Source organism: Diabrotica virgifera, chromosome 3 (genome assembly GCF_917563875.1).
Source record: "Diabrotica virgifera virgifera chromosome 3, PGI_DIABVI_V3a".
NCBI lineage: Eukaryota > Metazoa > Arthropoda > Insecta > Coleoptera > Chrysomelidae > Diabrotica > Diabrotica virgifera.
This window is the reverse complement of record NC_065445.1, coordinates 151,881,990-151,909,248: the sequence shown is the minus strand read 5'-3', so window position 1 is coordinate 151,909,248 and position 27,259 is coordinate 151,881,990. Positions and strand designations below refer to the sequence as shown.

At 32.6% G+C, this 27,259-nt stretch overlaps 1 protein-coding gene across 1 annotated transcript in view; it reads left to right on the top strand.

Moving 5' to 3' along the window:
* LOC126882125 (uncharacterized) overlaps positions 1-27,259 on the top strand; it is a 994,490-nt gene that overhangs the window by 690,771 nt on the left and 276,460 nt on the right. The gene's annotated exons all lie outside the window — the stretch shown is intronic.

Here is a 27,259-nt window from a genome sequence, read left to right as displayed (position 1 = left end):
AACTGTGGGTGTATAGAAGAATCCTAAAGATATCATGGACCGAGCATATAACAAACAACGAAGTCATGAGAAGAGTCAACAAAAGACTGAAAATATTGGAAACCATTAAGACACGAAAGCTGCAATACCTGGGGCATGTTATGCGTAATGAGAGATACAACATACTTCAATTATTGATTATACAGGGGAAAATCCAGGCCAAGAGAAGTGTAGGAAGGAGAAGAATCTCATGGTTGCGTAAGTTGACAGAATGGTACGGATGCACATCAACCGAACTATTCAGAGCAGCAGCATCTAAGATCAGAATAGCCATGATGATTGCCAAGCACGTGAAGAAGAAGTCTGTAAAAATACGTTCGTCTGTACAGTTATATAAATAAAGTCGTATATACATAAATACCAATCGCTCGTTTTATTGTTACAGTATTAATTTAGAACATATTTTTCAGAGATTGTGTTTGCACAAGGCGGACAAGCAATAAGCAAAACCAAAATATAAATGTTCTCTCGTTCATAGCGGGAAATAACAATAAAAAAATACATTTCAACCACCAACGAATGAAAAAAAGCAAATATCACCGTCTTATCAAGAAATCCAGACCGGACGGAATTTGCAGCACGGGTATAATATTGTTGGGAAAAATGTAAAAGCAAAAGACAAGCGAAGGAAAATGAAAAAGGGCTGCAAAACGGTATCATAAATCGGGTACGTACGCCTTACATCAGAAACGGACTAAGCAGGAAGGGAAAGAGTCCGTAAATTTCCATTTTTTATCTATATTTTATCAGAAAGGGTCTATTGGTAATGAAAGTCCGATGGGGAAAAGATTTGGAAATTATATCCGGCGCTTTTTCTTGCGAAGGATGTGTTCATTTACGGGGTCTTCTTCTTCTTTTGGTGCCTATTCGTTTCGAATATTGGTCATCATTCTGGCTATAATTATTTTATTAACTGATGCTTTAAATATATTAGTTGTTATGGCGGATAACCATTTCCTCAGGTTCTTTAACCATGATATTCTTCGTCTCCCACTTCCTCGCTTTCCGAATACTTTGCCTTGAAGGATTAAATACCTTCAGTAATCTGTATTTAGTGCCGTTCCTCATTATATGTCTGGGATATTCTAACTTTCTCCTTTTAATGGTATACATCATCTCTCTTTCTTTCCCCATTCTTCGTAATACGGTCTCGTTGGTTATCTTGTCCGTCCATGATATCCTTAGGATTCGCCTGTATAGCGACATCTCGAAGGCTTCAAGTTTTTACTGCATTGCTTCAGTGAGTGTCCAGGATTCAACTCCGTAGTATAATATTGAGAAGATCATCGTAGGAGCCTTATTTTTATCTCCAAATTAAGGTTGTGGCTTTTAAAGAGTTTGGCCATGTTAATGAATGCACTCCTAGCCTTCTCTATTCTACATTTTATTTCTTGTGAGTGATCCCATTGTTCGTTTACTATTGTTCCAAGATATGTATGCTATACTTTTTTACTCGGTCCACTGGTATATTCTTGATAAGCAGTTGGGCGTCTCTATTTTTTTTTGCTGATGACTATAAATATAGTTTTTGATATATTTACTTGTAGTCCAAATATTTCACTTACTTCATTTACTTTGTTTATTAGTTGCTGTAAACTGTTCAAACTGTCTGCAAAAATAACGGTGTCGTATGCATGGCGGTCGTTGTTTATCAGTTCTCCATTTAGGAGTATTGCATGTTCACAATTTTCCAAGGCTTCAGTAAATATGTCCTCTGAATATAGGTTAAATAATACGGATGAAAATATACATCCTTGTCTAACGCCTCGTAGAATCTGGATCGCTTCCGTTAGTTACTCTCCAAGATTTGTTCTTATTGTGGCTGATTGGTTCCAGTATAAATTTTGTATTATACGCCGGTCTTTATCATCCATTTGGGCTTTTGTTAGAACATCCATCATGTATCGATGTTGAACTGTATCAAATGCTTTTTGGTAGTCAACAAAGCAGGTGTAAATATTTCAAGTCATATCTCTGCATCATTGCAATAATACCTGTAGACTAAACAGTGCATCTCTTGTACCTACGCCTTTCATGAACCCAAACTGCGTGTCTTGTATACTCTCTTCGCTTAACTTGTATATTCTACGATGTGTAATTTTAAGAAAAAGCTTTAATGTATGGCTCTTTAGACTTAGCCTATATTCTCCGCACTTTTTTGTCCCCTGTTTCTTTGGTAACGTAATAAATTCTAAAACTAGCCAATTTTTTGGGATATTGCCTGTGCCATAGATATTATTGAAGATTTTACATAGTATTCTTAAAGATTCATCATCAAGAAATTTAAGAAATTCAGATTTTACTCCGTCTGGTCCTGGAGGCCTCCCTCCTTTTTTTATTATAGGATATTTACTACATGCAATCAATAAATAAAAATTATAAGCATGTTTGTTGTTTGTTCGAAGGGATGTATGTATAAATTTGGATTTGTTATCCAGTGATAACAAAGCCTCCACTAGTCTCTTAAATTATTGAACTGTGCCCTGTAAGGGAAGTACTTCACTGCACTGGACTACACTTCACTTCACTGCTGCTTATAACCTATATGGTAGCTCCAATGGTTTATGCCTATTCAGTCTCCGAGTTGCTCGCTATTATCTAGCAGGTTCAGTGCTAGATTATTTGGGTGGTTTGCTAATTTTACCAAATAAAGGCTGCTGTATTCACTCACTATCTCCTTAGCAGTGGCTACTTGGAAGTAGCCTTCTGTTAGTGATATTATGGCTGTTCTTATTTCTGCCACTAGTATAGGTTGTCCTGTTTACGTAGGTATTGGGGACTGGTTCTCCCTCTCATCAAAAAATAAATTTCGTATGTAATTTTCCAGATATTATCAATACTCTCTTTGTCCACGATTATCTCTCCATTGTCATTAACAAGTTTATTTATTCTTCTGTTTGTACATTTGCCGCTAATTTCTCTTACTTTCTTATGCACGTTGAAGTCGTCGTATTTACTTTGTAGAATTTTTATTTCTTGGTATTTTTTCTCCAGTTATTTCTCTGATCTTTCTCTGTATCTCTGGTTGTAATGTTTTATACACGGAGTTATCGTTATGCTAAGCTTTAAATATGCTAAGAAAGTTACAAGATTTCTCCGCTATTCGCGCACTATCGTTTCTCGTATCCCCTTCAAGTACACAGCCAATAGGAGAATTTAATACATATTATAGGAATCATATAATGAGAAATCAAGACAGATTTAGCAACGATGGAGTAGCAACGAGCTACTCCAATGCATTTTACAAGGTAAAATTGAAGGAAAAAGAGCCCCAGGACGAACAAGAATATCCTGGATTGCTAACCTGTGAACATGGTATAAAAAGACCTCAACAAAACTATTCCGTATAGCAACCAACAAAGTCATCAAAGCCAGAATGATCGCCAACGTTCGGAATGGACAGGCACCCTAAGAAGAAGATAGGAATCCCTAAACTCTGCTGTTTAGTACAACTAGTGAAGAGTGTGTGTGTTTATCTCGAGATAAAAAGAAGAATATTTAGTGAGTTTTAAAATAGGATAAGAATAATTTTCTACGCAAATAAAAAGACAAACAAAGAAGAATTAAACGAATAAAAATTAATATCAGAAAACCATGATAAACCTAATCACAAAAAGATTTTTCTAGCAGATGTCGCCAGGGCATCCCTGCCATTTCGTTCCTTGCAATCCATAACTGCACGCGCTGTATTATCCTGGTTCAGTCAGAGAGAAGTGCATATGTTCTCATCTCCTGATGAGGAGCTAAGAAGCCCCGAAACCGGTAGAGATGCTTGCTGTACTCTCTGATTGAATTAGCCGAGGAAATGAAGCTGTAAAAACGGCAAAACCTCGCAATTTTTTCGTCCAGCATCGATTTGTACAAAAATTTGGGATTAGGCTCATTTCACCCTCTAGTTCATTTTCTATATTGAGCCGTTGTACGATTTTGGTTTTTTAAGGATGAAAACCACCCCTAATTGTAAAAAATTATAAAATGACATTTTATAAAATAACAAAAAATAAACAAATTATAAAATAACAAAATTTTAATATTGTCAACATTTGCTTCTTATTAGTTACATATGATTGTTTTATGGGTTAAGATATAATATCATAATATTTCAACCGTTAAAACCACCCTTGTTGGAGCTATATATAAAAAGTTTACTTATCCTAAAACTATAATTTCGGCTTGCCTCAATTTACATAAAAATTTGCGGTTAGGATCATCTTACCCTGTACTTCATATTTTACATCATGGTCAAGGGCGTTGAATATTTTTAGGGGTGTAAACTACCCCTTATTGTCAAAAATTATATAAAAACATTGTAAACTTTAATGTAGGTAAAATTTGGTTTTGACTGGTTAAATAATGATTGTTTTATGCTTTAGGACATAATATCATCATAACATTTCAACCCTTAAAACCCACCCTTAATAACATTGTAATTTCATTTTTCATTAAATTCATTTACTCTTTTGTTGAGTACTAAGGAATCTTTCTTGTTGGAACTTTTACCACGCTGAGCAGATGGGTTGTGAATTATTTAAAATTCTCTCATCTTAATTTCCTCTGCATCCTGCCATCCTGTATGATTTATAATTTTTGAAAATCTCGGGAGATTGTAACCAAAAAAGTATTCCACCTGTTGTCAATCTGGTGGTATAGGAACGATATTTATTGTCGTTTTCTGTGCTACTTCGATTGATAACTTATTTTCGGTAGATGGCTCTAGTTCATCCGTGACATTTCTTTCTTTGTAATTCGGAAAGGCCCAAAGTATGATACCTGGGGAAATCGGAGAGAAAAGGATATGGGACTACTGATGAGGAGGAAAAAACCTCCGAAACCGGTATAGACTCTTCCTGCACTCTCCGATTTAACCAGAGTATTATGCAGCTGCTGCATTTTCGTGTTGCAAACAAATTGAAAATGTTGATACATTTTGAAATTGAAAATGTTTATTAATTTTAAATTTATATATTTACTTTATTTGGAGTACGATGGGAACCATTCTCGCTGGAAATTTACCGCCTGAGCAGATGGGATGTGAATTATAAATTGTAAAACTCTCTCATCTTCCTATATCTCAGAATCCGTATGGCTTGCATTTTTAGAAGCCTCAGATGGTGTAACCAGAGAAGGTTTTTCATTGTTTTTAATCTGGTAGGATATAAAATGGTATTTTAAATTTCGTTCTATGTGCCATTAGATCAAAAACTTAAACTTTATTCTTACGGAGTTCTATTAAATCGCAAATTTAAAGTTTTTTCGTGGTGCTTTATTACATTTTGTTTCTTTGATAGCTTACGTAATTTCTTCAATAAATAGTCCGTTTGTGATTCTTGTTTATTTGGGCCAATACTTAAAAATGAAAAAACCAATGAATTCAATATCGACACATACTATATTTTCGTAGATTTTAAATCTGCCTATGATAGTGTTCTAAGAAATAAATTGTATGAAGCGATGGATGAATTCCACATCCCTGATAAACTGATAAGATTGGTTAAGGCTACAATGCGTAAAGTTGTTTGCAAAGTCAAAATACAGGGCGGACAATCACAGGCGTTTGAAACGCATGTTGGGTTGCGACAGGGAGATGCGCTGGCGTGTCTCCTCTTCAACATAGCTCTGGAAAAGGCAGTCAGAGATGCCCGAATAGATAACAGAGGAAATATTTGTAATAAATGATCCCAAATTTTGGCATATGCAGATGACGTGTGACGCCCGCACAACACGCAAGCTAGAAGAAATGTATACCACCTTCTCAAATGCCTCAAAAATATGGGCCTGCAAGTAAACGAGGAGAAAACTAAGATGCTGGCATCAACACCCAACAATGGAGTCAGAAACATCGGTCACCAATTCACGGTTGATAACTCTACCTTTGAAGTGGTGGACAAATTCGCATGCTTAGGCTCCCTGATCACCAAGGAGAACGTCATGACGGAAGAAATCAAGCGAAGGATAATCCTAGCAAACAAATGCTATTTTGGACTGAGTAGACATATTAGAAGCAGAAACTTAAGCCAAAAAACAAAAATAACCATATACAAAACCCTTATACAACCAGTGTTGACATATGGATCAGAGGCATGGACCATTTCCAAGGCAGATGAAAACCTTCTGCTTATATTTGAACGAAGGATCCTGAGAGAAATATTCGGTGGCATCTGTGAAAATGGTGTTTGGAGGAGATACAACTACGAGGTATACCACAGATATAAACAAAAATTTGGTGGTAAAGACGTAGTATCTCTTATAAGAATAGGAAGATTAAGATGAGCAGGACATCTAGCAAGATCACAGCAGAACAACCCTCCTAGAGGGAGGGAATCCTTATGTTACAACCTGTGGGAAGTAGAAATAGGGGTAGGCCAAAACTCAGATGAAAGGATGGTGTAGATTAGGATGGCAGCAAACTGGGAACGGTTGGCAATGGATAGGACTGACTGGCGTAATAGCCTTGGGAAGGTCGAGGCTCTTTCATAGGGCTGTAGCCCCATTGATGATGACTTAAAAATAAGTAAAATGTCTTTTTTTTATTATTATATTATTTTCAAATGAGAAATATCAAATCCAATCCTGCATTGTGCTTATTGTCGGAGCCTTGATAAATGCACCAAAAACATTTCATTTTATATTTTTCCAAGAAAAGCGCAATGTTCGGCAAGATGGTAAAAGAGACGTTATTAAAAATATTATTAGAGCATTCTTACTGTTGAGGAATGATCATTTAAAAATATCTTCATGGTCGCGTATTTGCTGAAAACGGAGCACACTAGTTCGCCCCCAAGATAAAAAAAACCCTCTTAATTACATACGAAAACCATAACCTAGTTCGCTCCCATGGTTATGCGGATTAAATATTTATCTTTTAAGCTCTAGGAAAATTAATATCGAAAAATTGGTACTGTGACTTTTTATATATAAATTATATTTGTATTTTATATATAGTCCAGAAAGCCACTGCGCATCCGCTAGGAAAAATATTCTAATTCAGATTTTTTGCATAATCTTGCTCAAAAAGGACTCCTTTTAACAAATTTGCATGTTGCCAGGACCAAAAGGTGGTCAAAAATTTTTTAAACGTTTTTTTTTGTTTTTTTCCTAAAATTATTTTTTTTTGCATGGAAAAAAGTTTTTTAGGTTTTTTGGATCATTCCAAACAGAAAAGGTCTTTAGTGACTTCTCTCTAAAAATGATACTTTTTGACATATAAGCGATTAAGAATTGAAAAATTGCGAAATCGGCCATTTTTAACCCTCAAAAACTATGTGAAAAACTGAAAATTTGAATGTTGCCAAGGTAGGTAGATATGATTTAAACATCGATTGATGAAATCCCGAAGAGTTTTTTGCAATACAATATTCAAAACTCCTAATTTTTTTAATTGCTAATCAAGCGTGCTCGACACTATTTTCCACCGACAGTATGGTGCAAATGAAAGGAATAAATTCGTTATTTCATAAACCGGCGACTTTAAGGAAAAATCCCGAAACAGGTCGATTTTTATTTTTAAGTTATGATATTGTGGCATATATGGTATACTAGTGACGTCATCCGTCTGGGCGTGATGACGTAATCGATGATTTTTTTAATTGAGAATAGGGACCGTGTGGTAGCTCATTTGAAAGGTTCTTCAATTCTCTATTCAGTAATGTACACATTTACATAATTATTTATACAGGGTGTCCTTCTACTTCCTTTTTGTCAAATAATTTAATTTAATAAAAATTTTTTGGACACCCTGTATAAATAATTATGTAGATGTTTATATTACTGAATAGAGAATTGAAGAACCTTTCAAATGAGCTAGCACACGACCCCTATTCTCATTTAAAAAAATCATCGATTACGTCATCACGTCCAGATGGATGACGTCACTAGTATATCATATATGCCACAATATCATAACTTAAAAATAAAAATCGACCTGTTTCGGGATTTTTCCTTAAAGTCGCCGGTTTACGAAATAACGAATTTATTCCTTTCATTTGCACCATACTGTCGGTGGAAAATAGTGTCGCGCACGCTTGATTAGCAATTAAAAAACAAAGAAGTTTTGAATATTGTATTGCAAAAAACTCTTAGGGATTTCATCAATCGATGTTTAAAGAATATCTACCTACCTTGGCAACATTCAAATTTTCAGTTTTTCACATAGTTTTTGAGGACTAAAAATGGCCGATTTCGCAATTTTTCAATTTTTATTCGCTTATATGTCAAAAACTATCATTTTTAGAGAAAAGTCACTAAAGACCTTTTCTGTTTGGAATTATCCAAAAAACCTAAAAAAACTTTTTTCCATGCAAAAAAATAATTTTAGGAAAAAAAAACAAAAAAAAAACGTTTAAAAAATTATTGACCACCTTTTGGTCCTGGCAACATGCAAATTTGTTAAAAGGAGTCCTTTTTGAGTAAGATTGTGCAAAAAATACGAATTAGAATATTTTCCCTAGCGGATGCGCAGTGGCTTTCTGGACTAATATAAATAATATTTATAAAATATTGGTTGTTACATATTTATACATATAAATACATAATATAAGACAGTGCAATTTGATTATTTAGATTTAGCTTAATAAATGACTGTTTTGAAGTGTAACTTTCCTCGTTACGACGGATTTGCTTGATAATTTGGATTTAGGTTCTACTTACCCTCCACTTCAAAGTTGGACTTGTGCCGTTGTTTACTTGAGGGGTGAAAGCCACCCCTTCTGATGGGTGAGAAAACATACATTTGAAATAAGTCCAGAAATGGATAAATTGACTAATTCTAAGGAACTTTTATTCTAGAGAGTTTTTTAACAGAGTTAATAATTTTCGAGTTATTTGCGAGTAAAAAATGTTTATTTTTCGACCAAAAACACGTTTTTGGGCGTTTTTCTCAAATAACTGAAAAATAAGTATTTTGTTAAAAAAAAGAATATGCTTAGCAAAAATACAGCTTGTTTAATTTCGCTGTGTATCAAGTTCAATGGTTTTTCACACAAATCGTCCATTGCCTTCCGCTTAACACCATTACTGAATTTTTGCCGGTTTAACGCTGTTTTTAATAAACTTTCATGGGTGTGGTTATCACTATAATCAACTATACTGTTACAAATATATAAAGTTTTAACAAATGCTTTGCAACTTCTTTCTACACACTGCCAACGTTATTAGCAAGCATTTTATGGTAGTTATACTTGTAATTGTCAATAAATAACATAGACTTGCCCTTTTCGCTTAACATTTCACTTATTTCAGATTTCTCTATCATGATCTAAATATATTCAAACCGTAGGTAACTAAAGTAATAATGTTGAGATTTGCACCACCCCTGTTGTATCTTATCATAAAATTTCAGGTGACTACTAATAACCAATATTTTCAAAGGAATATATCCCTTGCAATATCTTATAGGAAAAATCCCAACCAAATATTGAACAAGGAAATATGAGCTCTAACATCATACAGTGGAACCCCGATAAGTCGGCCCCCGATAACCCGGAAGTCCGGCTAACCCGGACCGATTTTCATCAGATAAACATTTTGATTTTCAATATTTTGTATTTTTCAATTTAATTGTGGCTTATTTCCAATCAAAATAGTTAATTATCAGACAAACCTTTCAACAATAAAAATGTATGTAATATAATATTTGAGAGATAACGTGTACTTATGTGTGTAATTTGAACTATAGGATATTAAAAATGACTCATAGCACACGCCGAAGAAACAACAGCCACCTGTCTGCAGTATCTATTCCTTTTTATTTCAAACTGTCAGCATTGTTTAGGAAAGACTATTTAAAAAATTCTTTTATAAACAATGGTCTTTAGTATTGTGTGTCTTGTATTGTTCGCTTCCATTTGCTTACGTTTGGGTTTGGTGTTTTTTTAGTAATTTTAATGAGTAGGTAATACTGTGCATATTTATAAATATATTTCATGTTATTTCAATTCTAACGGAGTTTATCTGTAAGTATACCGTATTTTATTAATTTTTACCATATTCTCCGGCTATCTCGGATTTTCGATAACCCGGATCGGTCGCGGTCCCGATTTCGAGGTTCCACTGTACTACTTTAGTGATACATACAGTCGGAAAAATGAAAGAATACCCATGAACGATCACATCAATCACTTATTTTGTATTTGCTGTCTTTTTCTATAAATAACAAACGTTTGTTATAGAAAAATATAGCAAATACAAAATAAGTGAATGATGTGATCGTTCATGGGTATTCTTCAGTGGCGGCTCGTGATTTTTTCAATAGGGGAGGCTATACCTAACTGTAAATTATCTAGACAAATTTGCACTAGCAAAAAAAATCCGCCAAAAAAATCTAATTTAAGGCCCCATTTTTTTGACCATTTTTTATTTACATTTTGTAATATCATCACAATTCATAATTATTTCATAATATCATATCATTTTAAAAATAGTATAATTGTAAAAGTGTATTACCAAAGTTTGTGTCGTTTATTTGTTAACAATTCTATCTCTGTAAGTAGATATGCATATCAAAATAAATACAGATTTGAAGTTTTGCAGTCCATACAGGTTGAAGGTTTACATTGTTTAAGATACTCAACTGAATTTTTTTAATTCTAAAAGCGGCTTACTCTGCGAATGCAAAAACATGGTAAATTACCGATATTTTGCTTTGCATTACAGATATCGGAAAAAGTTATTTAAACAAGTTGTTCCAAATATTATTCTAATCCCACATGCCAAATTTCCTCACAAAATTCGCACTTTCGGTTTTTTTATTATTTGTAGTCAGGATCCTAAAATCTGATGCTGGCCGAAAAATCTCACTTGTCCGATCTCCGGGCAGCGTGTGCGTTAAGCGATGTGCAGCTCTAAGGAGACCGGGTCTCCTTAAACCATCCTTAAACGCTGCTGGGCTACGCGGAGCATTAGCAAGTGAGATTTTCCGGCCAGCAGCCTCCTCTGCGATTTTAGGATCCCGACTACAAATAATGAAAAAACTAAAAGTGCGAATTTTGTGCTGAAATTTGGTATGTGGGGTTAGAATATTATTTGGAACAACTTGTTCAAATAACTTTTTGCGATATTTCTAACGCGAAGCAAAATAGCAAAGTAAACAAAACAGTGTAGCGTGTGTAAAAAATTTATGGGGAGGCTAAGCCTCCCTTGCCTCCTTTGACCAGCTGCCACTGGTATTCTTTCATTTTTCCGACTGTATATGGTTATAATTTTAATATAATTTTAAGTAAGAAGTAGTTTTATATTTAGGTAAATACAAAGTTTCAGAAATATTTATTAAAAATTGTATTAATAAAATGTATCAAAGTACCTGCTTTATGAAGGAAACATTGTCTATATACGCTGACCCTGGCTATTCATTATTATTAATTATGTACCCAGTAAAGGCATTTTTAAAGTATCTTTTCCAAGAAATATATAGACTAAGGGCCGGTTGTTCGAACGCTAATCAAAAATGATCATTATCAAATATTTAATTACTGTCACAACTGTCAATGTCGACTTTGATTATGTTGCTGAAAACATAATTATTGATTACAATTATGAACTTAGTTAATCAATTATGTTAATAATTGTTATGTTAATTGAGTAACTAATCTCATAATCATAATCAATTATGTTTTGAGCAACCCAACCAAAGTTGGCATTGACAGTTGTGACAGTAATTAAATATTTGATAGTGATCATTGTTGATTAGCGTTCGAACAACCGGCCCTAAGAGCCGCTATAGGTGAAAATTCTTAATCATTTTAGGCACGACGGGACCCTATAACTTAAATAGTAGAACCTAAAAGAAAACGTTTGAGCACTGTGCCGTCACTTTTCAGTGGCACATGCGTCTACAGTGGCGCATCAAACTTTCCACTTATGGACGGGATACTTAAATTAAAAAATACCCTCCCTCATTACCAGAATTGAATTTTTTTCATTTTTTTAAGTTTTATGTGATTAAGACATAAGATTCATCGTAATTTTAACCCACCACCCCCTTTTCCCTACCCCCACCATCAAAAACTTTATTTTTCGACTTTATTTTTTTTTTGGGGATGCAATCAATTTTAAAATTTCAAAAAATTTACACGCATAGTTAAGGCTTTTATAAAACACGTCTATTTTTTATAGACATGTAGGTTGAGTGTACATAACCTCAAAAAAATTTTAAATTTTTTTTTTGAAAAAAAGTATATAACTTTTTTTTGGAAATAGCTGCAGATCTAATTTTTTCTTAGTCTTGTGTATTTTATCAAACACTATATTTCTAATTTTTTTCAGATTTTTCTGTAACGTTAGTCACCTTCAAAAATCCAAAAAAACTGTTTTTTAAGGGGGTTTTGGGGGGTTTGAACGTGTTTTTCTGATTTTTAAATATTCTAAAGAACTTAGTTACTTCAAGTTACATATAACCTATAAAAACAAAATTGACTTGATATATTAGGAAGTCTATAAAATAGGGAAAATCCCCCAAAACCCCCCAAAAAACAGTTTTTCGGATTTTTGAAGGTGGGGAGACTGACGGAAAAATCTGAAAAAAATTAAAAATATAGTGCTTGATAAAACACACGAGATTAAGAAAAAATTAGACCTACAGCTATTCCTCAAAAAAAGTTATACGCTTTTTTGAAAAAAAAAATTTCTTTTAATTTTTTGAGGTTATGTACACTCTACCTATGGGTCTATAAAAAATAGGCATGTTTTATAAAAGCCTTAACTATGCGTGTGAATTTTTTGAAATTTTAAAATTGATTGCATCCCACCAAAAAAAAATAAAAACGAAAAATGAAGTTTTTGATGGTGGGGGCAGGGGGAAGGGGGTGGTGGGTTAAAATTACGATGAATCTTATGTGTTAATCACATAGAACTTAAAAAAATAAAAAAAATTTAATTCTGTTAGTAAGTTCTGTTAACTTTTAATTTATTTATCCCGTCCATAAGTGGAAAGTTTGATGCGCCACTGTCGACGCATGTGCCACTGAAAAGTGACGGCACAGTGTTCAAACGTTGTCTTTTAGGTTCTATTTAAGTTATAGGGTCCCATCGTGCCTAAAATGATTAAGAAATTTCACCTATAGCGGCTCTTAGTCTAATATGGCCGGAGCGAATTTACCTATGCCCCTTTTCTATAGGGTATTAAAATCTGGCCGCCGGAGCGAACTAGTATATGCCCGCTGAAATATACCCGCAGTTGATTTCGAAAATTATCAGTAGTAATTACACGAGAGCTCTAAAATTATCGATTTGTATCCCTAGTGACACTTTGACAGTTTTAATTTCACGACCCGAAAGGGAGTGTCATTATGTCAAAGTGTCACGAGGGCAAAACAAATCGATAATTTTTAAGAGCTCGAGAGTAATTCAGTAAGATTATTTCATGAATAAAACTGTTTTTTTTTAATCATTTAAACTAATATTTTATTGATATCGTCGCCTGAATATTAGCGAAACCTGTTCTTGGTGTACTCTTTGACGAGTTGTAAAACATTAATTGTCATAATCAAGTCTATTCAAATGGGAAATAATCCACAATTTTACCTAAAAATGATTTTATTAACGTTTCGACGCCCAAGTCGGGTGTCGGTGTCAAAATACAAAATAATACTAAATAAACAAAAATGTTGTTGCTTAGTAAAAAATTCTTCTAATAATTTATTTAATCTGACTCATTTATATCGGCAATTCAGACACGTATTATACATTTTAAAGTAATATATTATATTGTCATTAATGTCACTGAATGTTCATTTTTTCGTGGCAACGACGGGTGTCTGAGGTAATACTTGACGACGGGAAATTATCAAAAATAATCGCTGGAATTTTTATTCTTGTAGCTTTCTATTGGTCAGAATCTCTATGAATGAAATAATCATTAGAAGTAAGAAAGTGTACTTTATGGACTTTTACGAAAAACAATTAATGAAACCTGTGCAAAAACGCGATTTTCTCGATTTTTTGCACTCCATAGGGCTTTTCATTCACAGTCATTTGTTTCGAGCTTCTGTCATGTGTCACATAATATTAATATATCTACGTCATACGATACGCTATTGATATATACCAATGATACAAACCAAAGACGTATGGCGTAGATATATTAATATTATGTGACACATGACAGAAGCTCGAAACAAATGACAGTCGATAAAAAGCCCAATTAAGAAGCTAAATAGTTGACATACAATTTCAAAATGAAATTTTTTAGATGTCGAAATGTCGATTTTTGGAAGTTAAAAAGTAAATTTGTTTGCTTCGCAAACTGTAAAATAAGTGAAAATCGTTATTTGTTAATAACTTTTACTAAAACTAACTTACATAGAACTTCAGTGCTTCACCCAAAGTTGTGTATTTGGGTACTTAACAAACCCTTTAAATTTGAGACCGATCCATTAATTAGTTTAAAAGTTCTTCTATATGTTTATCCCAAAGACCTTTGTTTTGCAATAACATAAGACAGAAAATAATGAAGATAAGGCAATTCTGCGTATGCCAAATGAAATTAGAAGAGGGATACTATCAAAATGTATTAAAAAAGATAAAAAAAATTATTTAATATATATAGTCAAAAATCCTAATGCCGAAACAGGTAGGTTTTCTTCCTATAAGTCTACAATAACTAAAAAAGTTGTCAGCTACCTGGATATTTCATTATCCTGAGAAAATCCTTATTTCCCTGGACTATTAAGAGCCCGTTCACATGAGAGGCGCTTAACACGCGCTTTATATACCTGGATCCCGCATACCAAAAAAAAGTTGATTAATAGCAAGCTGGAAATTTGTTAATAGCTTAACGGTGTCTAGTCGGCAAACTTTGGTGTACCAGAACACTGGAACAGGGGAAGTTTTAATTGTGGAACAGTTTAAAAATTTGGAACGTCAGATTACGAAAACGTCCCATGTAGGTATTTTGTCGGACAGAACATCCAATTGATTTGTTATCCTTTCATTAAACTCTCATGCCAAAATCAGACTGCTATTATTAACCAACATGATTCCTGTCATTTGACATGATCTTCGTGTTTCACTCATTAAAATGCCCAGTTGGTGATAAACCCAGTCTGATTTTTGCATGAGAGTGCATGAAATTTTGCATGAAATGGTAACAAATCAATTGGAAGTTCTGTCCGACAAAATACATGGAACGTTTTCGTAGTCTGACGTTCCAAAAATTTTAAACCTGTTCCAAAATTAAAACTTCCCCTGATCCAATGTTCCCATACATCAAAGTTTGTCTGACTAGACACCATTAAGCTATTAACAAATGTTCAGCTTGCTATTAATCAACTCTTTTTGGTACGCGGTATCCAGGTCTATTAGCATGTGAACGGTCTCAATAAAATGTATGTGGTTGTAATCGCCCGTTATCAAAACGCGCGTTAAGCGCCTCTCATGTGAACGGGATTTAAGTTTGACTATAAACTCAGGTTTAACAATAATACGCCAGGGAAATAAGGTAAAAATACACCATGTTCGGGATACTAGAGGAGCCAGGTTGCAAATGGGTTTTTTGGGTACTAAACTTACGTGCATAGAAATCGGCCCACCTAAAAATTTGGTCATTTTTGAAGTCTCGTATTTCCTAAACCTGTTGGCTAATTTAAGGGATTTTTTTACTATGTTATAGCCTTATCCTTCAACAATATCGCTGTAATAATATTATTGCTAAACAGGTAAGTGTTATTTTATACCGGGTGTAACAATGATAGTGTGTTTTTTCCTCAAAGTTCGGAACACCCTGTGGAATATTCTAGCGTATATAAAATATTGAAATTAAAACTCTACTGTAGCCTTAGGCTTTCTTAACATTTTTCTTTTTGATTATTTCGCTTATGTTGAATAATAAAAAAGTTAGGTATTTTAACAACTAGCAACGTTCTTCATCAATACAGGGTGTTTCTAGATAAGTGCGACAAACTTTAAGGGGTAATTCTGCATGAAAAAATAATGACCGTTAGGTTTATAATCATATGTTCGCAAATGCTTCGTTTCAGAAATACGGGATGTTGAATTTGTTCGTACAATCTGACGATTTATTTATTGCTCTAAAACCGCACGAGATATACAAATGAAATTGGGTAGGTTTTAATAGGTAATTATTGCGCATTTTTTGGCATACAGTTAAGAATTGTATATTCACCATTGGCGTGCATACGGGTAATATGACCGGGTAATATGCACGCCAATGGTGAATATAAAATTCTTAATTGTATGTCAAATATGCGCAATAACTACCTCTTAAAACCCACCAAATTTCATTTGCATATCTCAACCGGCTTTAGAGCAGTAAATAAATCGTCAGTTTGTAAAAAAAAATCAACATCCCGTATCTCGAAAACGAAGCATTTGCGGACATATGTTTATAAATGAAACGGTCATTATTTTTCATGCAGAATTTCCCCTTAAAGTTTGTCGCACTTATTTTGAAACACCCTGTATTGATGAAGAACGTTGCTAGTTGTTAAAATACCTAACTTTTTTATTATCCAACATAAGCGAATGAATCAAAAAGCAAAATGTTAAGAAAGCCTAAGGCTACAGTTGAATTTTAATTTCAATATTTTATATACGCTAGTATATCCCACAGGGTGTTCCGAACTTTGAGGAAAAAACACACTATCATTGTTACACCCGGTATAAAAATAACACTTACAACAGGTTTAGGAAACACGAGACTTCAAAAATGACCAAATTTTTAGGTGGGCCGATTTCTATGCACGTAAGTTTATATACCTAAAACATTATAAATACAAAAATGCCCGTCACAGTTTGGACGAGAATTTTAGTTATTAACAAATAAGTGTCAAAAATAGCAGTTTTTTCGTTTACATCGCCACAGGTAAAAATAGGGTAATTAAATATCTTATTTATAGTATCCTTCTTTTAGAAGATGAGCAAAAGTTTAAATGGCAGTTTTTCAATTTTGGTCTGATCATTTATTTGTTGCTTCAGAAATTTCAAAATAAAACCTTGAAATATCTCGAAAATAAAAAATTTGCTATACCTTTTGCGAAAATGACCTTAAGACTTTCATATTACACGAAAAGTTGAGTCAAACAGTCAAAATTTTTAAGACGATTCGTCAATTAATTTAAATTTTATTGAATTTAAAGACTAAGTTTTTCAACCTAATAAAAATATTTGTAATATAAAATATTTTTAAAAGATTTTTAATTGAAAAACTTATTAACCCATTTCCCTGGTGACACATCCAAGGCTTCTACAATATGCAAGCCAAATGGATGCTGCAGTGAAGACAAAAAGGAAGGAATTCTACATTATGCAATTCACAACCCCCGTCTGCAGCTTGGTAAAGTTCCAACATAAAATGGACCTAGTTACTCTATAGGAGTAATACTAATATAAAAATAAAAATATATACCATTTTTATTCAGTTGCAATGCGAAGCCAAAACCGTCTTAATTTTTACTTAGATTAGAGAGTGCAGCCAGCACTCTTATCGACGATTTCACCTCGTGTTAGAGGCTTTTCAGAGAATGCATAGGCTGCTTTCTCTAATCCTGGCAAAAAATTTTCCACATATTAGTCCCCCATTGCAACTGATGTGAAGGTAGTAGGTGCGTAGCGGCATCTGCTAAATGAAAGACTAAGTTTTTCAACCTAATAAAAATATTTGTATAATAAAATATTTTTAAAAGATTTTTAATTGAAAAACTTATTAGCCTATTTCCCTGGTGACACCTCCAAGGCTTCTACAATAAGCAAACCAAATGGATGCTGCAGTGAAGACAAAAAGGAAGGAATTCTACACTATGCAATTCACAACCCCCGTCTGCAGCTTGGTAAAGTTCCAACGGAAAATGGCCAAAACCATCTTAATTTTTACTTAGATTAGAGAAAGCAGCCTATGCATTCTCTGAAGAGCCTCTAACAAGAGGTGAAATCGTCGATAAGAGTGCTGGCTGCACTCTCTAATCTAAGTAAAAATTAAGACGGTTTTGGCTTCGCATTGCAACTGAATAAAAATGGTATACATTTTTATTTTTATATTAGTATTACTCCTATAGAGTAACTAGGTCCATTTTCCGTTGGAACTTTACCAAGCTGCAGACGGGGGTTGTGAATTGCATAGTGTAGAATTCCTTCCTTTTTGTCTTCACTGCAGCATCCATTTGGCTTGCATATTGTAGAAGCCTTGGAGGTGTCACCAGGGAAATGGGCTAATAAGTTTTTCAATTAAAAATTTTTTTAAAATATTTTATTTTACAAATATTTTTATTAGGTTGAAAAACTTAGTCTTTCATTTAGCAGATGCCGCTACGCACCTACTACCTTCACATCAGTTGCAATGGGGGACTAATATGTCAAAAAAAATTTGGCCAGGATTAGAGAAAGCAGCCTATGCATTCTCTGAAGAGCCTCTAACAAGAGGTGAAATCGTCGATAAGAGTGCTGGCTGCACTCTCTAACCTAAGTAAAAATTAAGACGGTTTTGGCTTCGCATTGCAACTGAATAAAAATGGTATACATTTTTATTTTTATTTTTTATTTTTATTCAATTTGTTCATCTCAAAGAGCTTTTTTTGCAATATTATTGTTCAGAAAATAATAACGATATAGCAATTCTGTTAAAACCGTGTGAAAGAAAAATAGTTATAGTCCAGAGAAATAAGGTTTTTCTCGTGACACATCCCCCTCCAGGCCGAAACCAAATTTTTTGAGTAGTATGGACATCTATATTATTAACCTATATGTTTCCTGCAGCCGATTTTGATGATATACATAGTTATAAACAAATGAAAATCGAAAAACGGCAAATTATCGCTTTTTTCGTCTATTACCAAAAAGTTAAGCACTTTAAACAAATTTAAGAGTAAGAAACTCATAAATCGTATAAAAAACTTCAATATGGCATTCGCTGAATATGTCCAACCTTATTGGTTGCTTAGAAAATTGCAAAATAAATCATAAATATTGAGTTTTTATAAATATTCGTAACTTAGGTAAAAATTAACTTAGAATCTTCTTATTACGCGGAATGCCGAGACTTCTTGTACTTAAATTATATTTTAAATTTCAAAGCAATTGGTCAAATAGTTTAAAAGTTATTTAATTTATTTTTCCCAAATTCATTTTTTTTGCAACACTATAAGTCAGAAAATTATGAGGTTACAATAATACTTCGGACAGTTTATGAAAGAAGAACATTTATACTATTACTTTGATTAAAAATAAATGACAAAAAATAATTTTAAACAGTGTAAAATTATTTTGCAAAAACATGTCCATTTTTTGCTTACTTAAAAACAATTAGAATAACTTTTTAACCGTTACCCGTAGAAAAATTATTTTTTCATATTTAGAAAGACTGAATTTTTATACAGATTTAGAAAGAAAAACAACTGTTCTAGGACATTTAGGGACAAAGTTAGCCCCCCCATTTTTTTAATTCACATGTTTTTGCAAAATTATTTTGCAATATCTATAATTATTTTTTGTCATTTTTTTAAAATTAAATTAATACTGTAAATTTTCTTCTTTCATAAACTATCCAAAATATTACTGTAGCTTCATCATTTTCTGACTTACAGTGTTGCAAAAAAATTAATTTTGGATAAACAAATTAAATAACTTTTAAACTATTTGACCAATTGCTTTGGAATTTAGGGTGTAATTTAAGCACCATAAGTCTCAGCATTCCATGTAATAAGAAGGTTCTAAGTTAATTTTTACATAAGTTATGAATATTTATAAAAACTCAAAATTTATGACTTATTTGGCAATTTTCTAAGTAACCAATAAGGATAGACATATTCAGCGAACGCCATATTGAAGTTTTTTATACGGTTTATGAGTTTATTACTCTCAAATTTGTTTAAAATGCCCAATTTTTTAGTAAGAGACGAAAAAAGCGAAAATTTACCGTTTTTTGATCTTCATTTGTTTATAACTATGTATATCATCAAAATCGGCTGCAGGAAACATATAGGTTATTATTATAGATGGCCACATTACTCGAAAAATTTGGTTTCAGCCTGGAGGGGGATGTGTCACCAACACGATATTTTTTTTCCTTATTTCTCTGAACTATTATGTTTTCAAAGTATATAAAAAATCATTAAAAAGTCATTCTTATCATTCCGAAAACATTTTGCTAAAGTAGAGTCATTTTTGGCTTATAAACAATTTGAATAACTTTGTTAATATTGACTCTAGACTAAAACTACTTTGGGATTTGAAAAGCTAGTATTTTTACAAGAATTTTCAAAAAAACCTTTTGGCCTAGGTTAATTACAGTCAAAGTTAGCCATTTTTTTTATTTAATTCACAGCTACTTTGTTTATAACAATTAAGCAACCTTACTAACGCCACTAAGTTCAAGGTACATATATAGTTTATGTGTAAAAGTTTGAGTACACTTTGAACTTCAACAAAGTGGTTAATAAAGATTTAAAAATGACGTCCTAACGGAATCGATTCGTGGTCGGTGGAGGGGAATTATTAAAATTCGTGCACTCAAAAAATGAAATTGAGTCTTCAAAAATATGCTGCGATTAATATCTCCGGAGTTTGTTGATGGATTTTGATCATAATTTTTTTAATTTGTATGTACTCGTAGTCTTGTAGAGTACGTTATATACACATATCCCCACCTAACATTACAAAATGTTAGGGGAAGCCCCTTATCACTCAGGGATATGAAAAATAGATTACGACCGATTCTAAGGCCTACCTAATATACATATATAATGTCATAAAAATCGGTCAAGCGGTTTTGGAGGAGTACTGCAACTAGCACTGTGACAGGAGAATTTTATAGATGTAAATATATGATGGCTATTAAAAAATAGGGGTTGGTGATAGAAGAGTGAAAATTAAGGGTTTTATGTATTTTTTAATTCTACGCCATACAAAATTAGGGTAGATAATTTTGTCCAAAAAAAATGTCAGGGGGCAACCCCCCTTATAGTTTATGGGTATAAAAAATAGATTAAAACCTATTCTCAGTCCTATAAGATATACGTGTAAAATTTCATGAAAATCGATCAAGCCGTTTCGGAGGAGTGTGGTAACTAATACTGTTATACGAGAATTTTATGATATAAAAGTAACTGTGAATTAAATAATAAAAACGGATAACTTTGACCGCAATCAACCAAAAATACCAGCTTTTGAAATTCCAAAGTATTTACTCTATAGCCAATATTAAGAAAGCTATACAAATTGTTTTTAAACCAAAAATGACTCTACTTTAGTAAAATGTTTTCGGGATGATAAAAATGACTTTTTATTAATTTTTTAAATGCTTTGAAAATCCAAGTGTTCTTCTTTTATGTGTGTTCCACATAATTGCTGTATCATTATAATTTTCTGAACAATAACGTTGCAAAAAAATCTCTTTGGAATAAACAAATTGAATAAAATTTAAACTAATTGACGAATCGTCTTGAAATTTTTTGTACATGATACGTACTGGCTGTCTCAAATTTTGATGCAATATCAAAGTATTGTTCATTTTCGCAAAAGTTATAGCAAATTTTTTATTTTAGAAATTTTAGTTTTATTTTGCAATTAGCGAAGCAACAAATGATCATACCCAAAATTTGAAAACTGCCATTTTGAACCTTTGCTCATCTGCTAAAAGAAGAATACTCTAAATAAGATATTTAATTACCCTATTTTTACCTGTAGCGATTTAAACGAAAAAACTGCGATTTTTTACCCTTATTATTTGTTGATAACTAAAATTCTCGTCCGAACTGTCACGGGCATTTTTGTATTTATAATGTATTAGGTATATAGCACCCAAAAAACTCATTTGCAACCTGTCTGGTCAAGTGTCCCGAAAAAAACCTTATTTCTTTGGACTATAATGCCAAGCAACACTCACACCAGTCACCAACACTCTAAAAGTACCCTTTCAGACTAAGACACTGGTGTCTGACACCGGCGTCCGCCACCAGTGTTCAATTGCAGCAAAGCATGAACCACTAAATTCAGCCAGATACTCAAAGTGGCTCGTCTGTAGTTCATTTAAAACAATGCTTTGCTGCAATTTAACACCGGTGGCGGACACCGGTGTCAGACACCAAGTGTCTTAGTCTGAGTGGGTACTATATTCACACAAATACACACATTATGCGCTAAGTATTTAAGCTATTTTTCTTTGTAAATTGAATATTTTAAGGATGATTTGCTACTTTGGAATAATCCTTTACTGAAGTTATACATTATTATATACAAATTAATTTTTTACTCACCCAATAAATCGCTTCATGAAAGATGAAGAAGAAACTCACGATTGTAGAGAAAATGTTTAACACGATAGTTTTTATTATTATTTGTTTTATCACTTTTTCACTTTCTGTATACATCTACATTCGATGAAAACTTTATAACCGCACTGTTTATAAAAACACGAAGTAACGTCAATGTCATAAATTAATTGAAAGTTGTAAATCAACCTTTAGAAATAATAAAAAACTGAACAAAATGCAATAAACGTTTAACAGTAAGGGCCGGTATTTCAACAGCTACTTAAGCTTTTGCTTAGCTAAGCCTGTGTCAAAAGTTAAGGAGAAGCTTAAGCTGGGTGCCGTTTCATTTCCTTAATAGACAAGGCGAAAACGGCGGGTTCGAAGGGAAAAATATTCCCATTAAATTTTTTTGCATAATCACATTCGTGAGACATCCCAGAATAAGGTTCAAGAAGTCGCCCACGTGAAAAGTGGGCCAATTTTTTTTTAACAATTTTTTTTTAATCAAATTGCAAGAATCAATATTTTTGGCCCGAACAATTTTTTATTTAATTTTTTGGACCATTCTGGACAAAAAAGGTCTCTTATAATTTTTCTCTAAAGTTGATCGTTTTCGACTTATAAGCAATTTAAAATTGAAAAAAACGAAAAATGGCGATTTTCAAGGCTTAATAACTCGGTTAAAAGTTATTATTTTGAAAGTCAATATATGACTAAATTAAAGTTTAAAACCCCCCCTACAAGATCCTGAAGAAATTTTTGTCATTATTTTATTACTAAGCTGTTATTTCTAAGTAATAATAATAAGCGCCATGCACGTGTGCGGGCCTGTAAATGCTGAGTGCGAGAGAGAAGTCATTCCAGCAGTCCAATTGTGCATCTTACTCGCACTCACATTTACAGCAGCGTCAATACGATGTAACCACTCATTGTAATTAATTAAAAATAACAGCTTAGTAGTAAAGTAATGACACTGATTTCTTCAGGATCATGTAACGGAGACTTTAAACTTTGATTTAGTCACTTTCTGACTTTCAAAATAATAATTTTTGACCGAGTTATTAAGTTTAAAAATGGCCATTTTCGCGTTTTTCAAATTTTAACTTGCTTATAACTCGAAAAATATCAACTTTAGAGAAAAATTATAAGAGACCTTTTTTGTCCAGAATGGTCCAAAAAACCTAAAAAAAATTAGTCCCGGCCAAAAATATTGATTTTTACAATTTGATTAAAAAAACATTGTTAAAAAAAATTGGCCCACTTTTCTCGTGGGCGACTTCTTGAACCTTATTCTGGGATGTGTCACGAATGTGATTATGCAAAAATATCTCATGGGAATATTTTTTCCCAACGAACCCGCCGTTTCCGCCTTGTCTATAACTAAACTCACGGTTATTAGACTTTATTACGGTTGTTTTGTCCGACGGTGGTGGGGAGATTTATATTTTTGACTTTACGTCACAAGAGTTTACATTCCCATATTTTTAAATGATTTTCGATCATTGAATGTGCGTTATTGTGTAATTGTGTATATATGTGTATTATTTGTGTTATTATGAAATAATTAGACAAATAGTACACATTTTATCTTATACCGGGTGGTGAATCGTAAAAAGGGCCATAGGAAACTCAATGTAAAATTCTGAATTGTTGAATTCCTGCTTCCCTAATTATTTTACATCAAAAAACATGAGAGAATACTTGTAGAGAATTAAAATCTGTATTAAAATCAAAAGTTAAAATTGTTCTACGATTTAAATGCATTCCAAAATTTTGAAAAATATGATACATTTGCCACCAACTTGAGTTGGTCTGTGCCCATTGAATTGGCAAGTACCTAGCATCTTCGAGCAGGGAACCATGACACCCTTTTAGCATGTGTTCCACTTTATCTATTAACATCGACTTGTAGTCATAACATTTTAACATATTACATTATGTAAACCATATATGATGATGTTAACACTATTTACAGTGTGCTAGTTTCAAAATACTCGGCAGGATGCGCTGAAGATGTTCTGTTTAGAACGAAAACGTTCTGCAATCCATGACATTTTATAGTTTTAAATAAACGATTTTATACCAGAATACATCTCGAAGTTTTTACTTCTGTATTGGTTTTTTATATTTTTGACTTTACGTCACAAGAGTTTACATTCCCATATTTTTAAATTATTTTCGATCATTGAATGTGTGTTATTGTGTATATATGTGTATTATTTGTGTTATTATGAAATAATAAGACAAATAGTACACATTTTATCTTATACCGGGTGGTGAATCGTAAAAAGGGCCATAGGAAACTCAATGTAAAATTCTGAATTGTTGAATTCCTGCTTCCCTAATTATTCTACATCAAAAGTCATGAGAGAATACTTATAGAGAATTAAATTAAAATCAAAAGTTAAAATTGTTCTACGATTTAAATGCATTCCAAAATTTTGAAAAATATGATACATTTGCCACAATAAGTATGCGTGTAAAAGTAAGGCCACACGTTACTAGTTAACTGACAGTGCTCACACCATTGACTGAATAAAAAAATCTTTATTATTAATCCTTTCTCCGCAACTGAGGGTATCTGATCAACTGTATTGTTTTTAAATAATAGATGATAAAATAAAAATATTGACAGTTCAAAAATGTGAACATTATTGCATTGTGTGTGGCCTAAGTTTGGGCTGAAAACTAAAATGTATTACATTTTTACAAAATTTTGGAATATGTTTAATTACGTAGACCAATTTTAACAGTAATTTCCTATACAGATTTCAATCCTCTTCAAATAGTTTCTAATGTCTTTTGATGTAAAGTAATTATTAGGGAAGCTGGAAATCGACAGTTCAGAAATTTACATTGAGTTAATGCAAAACTTTGACGCATGTCAAAATTCTCAATGTGTTTTAATTGTATTCATTTTTTTCGAATCCTGAGAAAACTAATAAATATTTTTGAAAAATTTAAACTCAGAATGAAAGACTACATTATTACCGAGGGCTGAAAGTCCCTGAAAACTTCTATAATGTTTATTTTAATAAGTTACAGGGCTGAAAATAAAAGAGAAGTGTGATATTTAATTTCAAATATTTCATTCAATAGAATCTGCTTGTTTATTCTAAGGGGCTTTCCGCCCTCGGTAATAATGTTTTCTTGCATCCTGCGTTTAAATTTTTCTAAAATACTTGGTTTTCTCAGGATTCGAAAAAAATCATATTACGATTCAAATCACAGTAAACTCTCGTGACGTAATCTCACCCTTAATGTTCATTGGTTAGTCGATTTAGGCAACCGTAGTAATGTCTAGAACCGTGGTAATGTCTAAGAACCGTGAACTAAACTGGTCCTCAACTGTCAAGTTAATTGGTTTGGTACCTCTGAATACGTCAAAATGCCAGAACTAACTGTTCTGAGGTAAAAACCACTACTGTTGACTGTTGACATTTAATTTTATCTTATCATCTGTATCTGTCTAATTTTTACTTCACTTAATTTTGTGTATAATATGGTATGTACATTATACATGTGTTGTTAGTATATTGCATATTGTCTATATTTTCTCTGTCTGTTTTATTGTTATTTTGCATAAGCAATAGAAGATCCGTCTTTTTAATTTTTTTATTGGATATATTTCTGAAAATGTCAAACTATAATGTAAGTTTACTTTTGTAAAATAAATATAACCATTGTAGAAATAAATAATTTTCATGTGCCTACACCCTCCAAATGGAGTATAAAAATTTTATTTAAATAATCGTTAATAATATTCCAATAATAACGTTATTACGCAAAAGTTGGTTTTCAAAATAAATCTATAATTTTAAATCTATAGAAATAACCTCAAAAACCAGAAAACAAATTTTAAGCAAAGGCTTAAACCAACTCCCGCGCGAGCTTAAAATTATTTGGTTTAAGCCTATGCTTAAGCCTCAAATTGAAGTGGAAATACAGGCATCTAAGCTTTAGCTCAGGCTTAAAGTAAGCTTTGGCTTAAGTGCGGTTGGAAATACCGGCCCTAAGTATTCGCGGTGTGCAAGTACTTGGAAGGGAATAATTGAGAAACGATCGTGCGCGAATAGCGGAGAAATATTGCAACTTTCTTAAATAATTCATATTGTCAATTGAAATTGTCAAATTGGCGTACATTTCATATCTACTGTCACTGAAGAAAAAAAATTATATGTTGCTCCACAATATTGATATGATATGCAATTATTATATAAAGGTAAATTTAATTAATTGTATTTTGCTTACAGTACTGCATTTTAATACTTAATTTTATTTACTACATACAATTGTTTACGTTGTAATAACGTAACCTGAATCTTATTTTTTCGTCTTATTATTTTTTTGGACTATGGCCTTGACAATTATCCAGTAACCAGGACTAAATATAATTGGCCTATATAATTAAAAGTGCGAATAAAGTTGCAGAGCGTAGAAATAGGGTCGCATGTTCCGTTACAACATAAATCTGCAACATCTTTCCCTAAGTTCCGAAAAATGACAAAAGCCTATCTATCCAAAAGACCATATTATTCAATAGAAGAATTTCTTAATGAATAACTAAGAAAATTGGGTTCCATGCGCAGTAGCATAAACTTGTCAGTTCCTTATGTTGTTCCTATTTTATTTTATTTGTTGTATGTTAAATTTGCAATTTATATATGTTTTGCAATAAATTGTTTTTGTCTTGGCTTTTATATCTTATACTGTACATTGTTGACGATTTATCTAATTTTAGTAAATTGTAGTTGTTATTTGTTATTTATATTATGTTTTTCTTTTGACTGTATGTAAGCTTTGTCCATAAAATTGTAAAAATTTTCAGTGGCAATAAAGCATATTTCTATTTGCCGAACTTACACGGTCCCAATACAGGCATACAGGTATGGAAAAATTTTTAGGGCATTAAGACAACGCAACGAACTGAGAATAGCTATTTGTATAAGAAGGGAGGACACAAAAGGAATTCATATGATCCAGAAATAGAAAAATATAATATTAATAGCTTACAACATGAAAGTACA